This window comes from Cupressus sempervirens, chromosome 5 (genome assembly GCF_028749045.1).
Source record: "Cupressus sempervirens isolate cs-2001-9-10 chromosome 5, ASM2874904v1, whole genome shotgun sequence".
Classification (NCBI taxonomy): domain Eukaryota; kingdom Viridiplantae; phylum Streptophyta; class Pinopsida; order Cupressales; family Cupressaceae; genus Cupressus; species Cupressus sempervirens.
This window is the reverse complement of record NC_143122.1, coordinates 1,012,823,992-1,012,829,071: the sequence shown is the minus strand read 5'-3', so window position 1 is coordinate 1,012,829,071 and position 5,080 is coordinate 1,012,823,992. Positions and strand designations below refer to the sequence as shown.

Genomic DNA, 5,080 nt, shown 5'->3' with positions numbered 1-5,080 from the left:
CTAGTACTCGGCACCTTCATGTGCCAAGCAACTTTTAAGTGTCGAGCAACCTACCACTCAACATCATCAAGTGCTGAGTGAAATTGGCACTCCGCACCTTCATGTGCCAAGAATTTTTTTTTTGGTTTAAGGTTAGGTTGTGAGTTGAAATTTAAATTTCTTAAATTTCTCACAAACAACATAAAACCCCCATCGTGCAGTTCATTTTCAATGTAGGTGTCATTGGAATTCTGATATACACTTATTCATCAGTTTGTTTGATGAATAAATAGTGATGAGCATCTATTCTGAAGTGTGTCAAAATATTTGACATTTGTCTCATCTAAAACCCTTGCAAATTGACATATAATTTCATTTGATACATATAAGAATATTATGTTCTTTATTTAAATATGTATTATTTAGTATTGTTGTACTATACGTTCACGAAGATCTCGTCTTGTGTGTTGAGGTGACCCTATAATAGTATGTCCTACATTTTAATATACTGAAACAAAAATTTTGAAAAACAATCGATGGTTTCATTAAAAAAACAATCTACGTTATAAGATTGTGATCCATTTGAAGAAAGAGAGGAGTAAAAATTTATTAAGACATAAATAAATACAATAGGGAGAACTCAACAAAGAGCTCTATCCTAAGCAACATGTTCATCAAATTCTTGCACCATCTCAAAGGGAAGTTGCCTCCTATCCATAATATTCGAGCCCAGAGTATGACTAGAAGCCCATTTGGCTAAACAATCAGCAGCTCTGTTACATTCACCAGGAATGTAAATAAACCTAATGAACTCAAAAGAGGTACAAAAAGAGATATATTGATAGAGTCTAGGTTAGTGAAACCATTGGATGCTCATTTTCCCCATTCTACTCAATCATGATTATTCTCTCATAGAATGTTAGGGGGTTGAATAGCATCCCTAGACAAAAGGCTATTTAGATTCTGGTGATTGATCATTCTCTTGATGTTTTTTGTATCCAAGAGACTAAGCTCTCTATGGAGTCTATGGTCCAACATGCCTCTAGTATTTGGACTCATGGGCAATGCTAGTGTGTTGGGGCTATGGGCAATGCTGGTGATTTAGCTATCTTTTGGGATCCGTAGAAAATTTCTCCCCTTGGCTGGGTGTCTTCTCACTCAGCTCTCTCTATGGTAGCTTTTTCTTTAGACTCAGGAGAGGTAATCATGATTACTAATGTGTATGTGCCTGTTCATTTTATGGGAAAGGAGGAACTTTTCAGGCATATGCAATATATTAGAAATTGTCACCCTTTTCATCATTGGGTGTTAGTAGGGGACTTCAGTTTAGTTTTAAATTTGGATGAGAAGCAAGGTGGTTTGGCTAGATTGGGGCCTTCTTCTTCTCTTTTTTGGCAACAAATTTCACTTTTGCATCTCTCTAATGTCAAGCCTTCTAATGGTCTCTATACTTGGAGTAATCGAAGGATTGGGGTTGATGTTATCTTAGAACATCTAGACAAATTCCTTTTTTCTTGTTTCTGGGTTAGTGGCACCCTTACTCTCTCTCTCTTCAAAAATCCTAGGTTGGAAGGGTTCTGATCATTCACCAATCAAATTTTCCACTATTGGGGCTTGTATTCTAAAGCGTCCTCCTTTTAAGTTCCAATTGATGTGGCTTCGTGACTCCTCTCTTTGTGATTTTGTTTTATGTAGGTGGAAAGATGGCACTCAACTGTTATCCATTTGAAGATAATGTAGTTCTGAATATATATATTTTAGAAATTTAGAAATTAATTCATTTTAATTTTTCCATCTATTTCAAATATGTTGGTTTGTAATTCTCATACAAATTCAATTGATTTGGTTGACTATTTTAGTGTTTCTTAGGTTTTGAAGTGGCATTAACTATAATTTGAACATAGTTTTATTTAAAGATTTATAACTTGATTCCTATACATCAAAATTATTTTTCCTATTTTTTAGAAAGAGAAAATAAATATCTATTGTCTATATTTGAAAAAAATATAGCTAGTTTACAATTTTTCACCAAGTACTGAAAAACAAATTGCTAAATCATCATAAACCTATGTTTAACAAAACTAAAAATAGAAAGTAATAATAAATTCAATATATATTTTAAGATGACAATCATTGAAAGACACCATATTACATTTGGTTTTCTCACTTTAAAAAAAAAAAAAGGCTTTGAACAAGAACTTGAAGAAAATTGACAATGTGGGAGAAGGTCATAATAAGGACACTATTGTGAACCCACTTCATCCAAACTTACATGCCTTCATGTTAAGATAGCATTCAACCGAATATGTTCAGCACAAACAAGAACAAAACATCTAATGTCGCAATTTTTATCGAACCATGTTTGCATGAATTATTTCATCCATACCGTATTCTGTTTTTCTATGTGATTGATCATTTGAGTATGGATAACAATTATTGTTTTTTATTTTTCTTTGAAAATATTAAGAATAATTCATAGTTTTTTATAACTAAGATTAGTTTGATTTCTGTTGATTTCTCAAGAGCATATTCAATAAAAGGAAATGGGAATTAAATGAGGAGAATAGATAAAGGTATAGGAAAGTGGTCTTTTGGTAGATAAAATAAAAATAGTAATGTTACAATAGCACAATATTATAGAACTAGAAGAGGTGATGATTTTTCAAGAACATATTCTTTAATAAAGGGAATGGGGAATTAAATGAGCAGAATAGATAAAGGTGTAGTAAAGTGGTCATTTAGTGGAGAAAATAAAAATAGTAATGTTACATTAGCACAACATTATAGAACTAGAAGAGATATGCATGCAATTTTTTTCCATACTTTCTTTCTTTGTCACTTCTTTCTATGCTTTTAATAACATTTGAGATATAAATTAGTTTATTGTAAAAGAAGAATATGGTATATGGGTACGAGTATAAATTTGAAAATGTTCAGATGTGCTACATATTTTTTAGGACTAGTTGAATTATGGCAAAAAAATTTTATTAAGAATTACATATATATTTTTATTGACAATTATGTTTGGCCTTTTTTAGGACTAGTTGAATTATGACAAAAAATTTTTAATTAAGAATTACATATATATTTTCATTAACAATTAAGTTTGGCCTCTTCTAAACATATATAGGTAATTTTTTTACATAAAATATTTAACTAAAAGTTATACGTAGTATATATAAATATCACTCACTCAAAAAAGAATGAACTTTTTACATGTTTACAAAACCGAACAACAAAATTAAAAAACAATTATATCAAAATTTTAAAAATAGATAGGGGAGAGGATCACTTGAGAACCCAAACTTTGTGCTTAATTTCAAAAACAATTATGATGCTACATGACCATTTTTTTGGCAAGTTGTCCAAAAAAACCCAAATAAAAATGAGACCAATAGTCTGAAAAGTGAGACCAATATTTGTGCAAAATGATTCTTATACTTGCACAGCTCATGTGACATCACATCATTGGGTACATTTCATTCAATTATGACTACTCATTATTGTACTAACAACTTTAAAGTAGCAATTATTGGTGTAATATTGTCAAAAATGTTGAACAATAAGATAATAAATATAGATATTAAATCATTAATTGTGAACAACTTGCCATTCCTCTCCCCTATAATATCTAGAATTACTTGTATTTTCAGAATTGATTCATAATAATAGAATATAGTGAATGTGAGCAATTACCCACTCTTCTGCATTCTCCATTATGGAGTATATCTATGGATTAATTCTACTAAGCACTTCTCAATTTTTCAAGAGATTTCAGAAAGAAAATTTCCATCTTGAAAACTAAGAAATAGAATATAGTGAATATTTTCCAGTCTCCATTATTTCTAGATTTTAGAAAGAAAAAAACTTACATTCTAGTACATTTAAAATAATCAATGTTTTAGAAAGAAAAAAACATGTAAATAGCACTTATGAGAATTAGGTTGCAATGGAACCCTCGTTTGGGAAAATGTACATCGTAATGAGAAATGGTCACCTGTAAGTGCATCTTACACAGTAAACATGTAAATAGCATGGATTAACATATAAGATGAAACCACAGATGTAGATTTGTTGACAATTAAACGATCTGAAAACGAACGAAATAACAGAAAAGAAAATCGTAATATATCATTCTACAGATGTCTGACCTTGTTAATACTCGGAGTTGAACGTCTCATTTTGAAACCATCTCCCAAACTCCATGTGATTAAGCAAGACATTCGGTCGAGATCCTCAAAACTCGCTTGACGATCTTACTGTTAAACATTCCTAAAGTCTTTACACAGGACAAATTGAAAATATTCAAAGGCCAAGAAAAATCCTTCTGTGGAAATCTCAGTAAGCAAAGCTGCCTTCTGTGAGACTATTCCAGGGGATGTTAAAAACCGATTCATCATATCCCCTCCACTCATGGATTTCTAAATCAGTCCACCTTATGTAACTGTCCTGCAAATGCTCAGCGGCCCTCAGAAGATAGTTGACGAATTTGCGAGCTAAAATAGAGAATTGGGAGAGCATTAAAGTTAGATTCCTAGTTGAAGAAGGAATGTATGCAACTGGACAACACAACACATCTAACACACCCAACATCTTCAATGATACAGAAGGTATTCTTACTTCATATTAATGAAACTTAACATACAGATTTCTTCTCTTTCATGAAATGAACGTACCGTCTGTGAAGCTTGAGAAGCAGGATTTGTTTAGTGGTATCAATAATATGATTCTGCATTTGTACAGTCTTCATTTTGTTTTATCTTTCTCTTTGATTTCTCACATTGAGGTTAACCTTTTGTCTTGTGTAGAGATTTATTAAAGGAAAGAACATGTCATTTTTAGGTTTGTTCATTTTTCATTTTCCTTTGTGTGGGTGGATATTTTTCTAGCTCATAGGTCAGTCTCAAAGTAGGCCATTTCTACACGAATGGCCCCCCGAACTGACAAACAACCAATGAGTTTCCCAATAGCTTTTGATTAGGATAATGGACTCTATGGGAAGTATCTGAGAGAATAATATGCACAAGCTAGAAGACATGGCATGGCTTATGTCAATCATTAGTGCACTACAAGTTATTCCTTTATGATAGCGACTAATTGT

At 31.8% G+C, this 5,080-nt stretch overlaps 1 long non-coding RNA gene across 1 annotated transcript; it reads right to left on the bottom strand.

Annotated features, from left to right (window-relative positions):
- Positions 1–3,597: 3,597 nt before the first annotated feature.
- On the bottom strand, positions 3,598–4,634 carry LOC149559363 (uncharacterized). The gene is made up of 2 exons (XR_016364337.1): positions 4,131–4,634; positions 3,598–3,976 (listed from the first exon to the last, which is right to left on the bottom strand). It is a non-coding gene; the product is annotated as an uncharacterized LOC149559363 (long non-coding RNA).
- Positions 4,635–5,080: the final 446 nt, after the last annotated feature.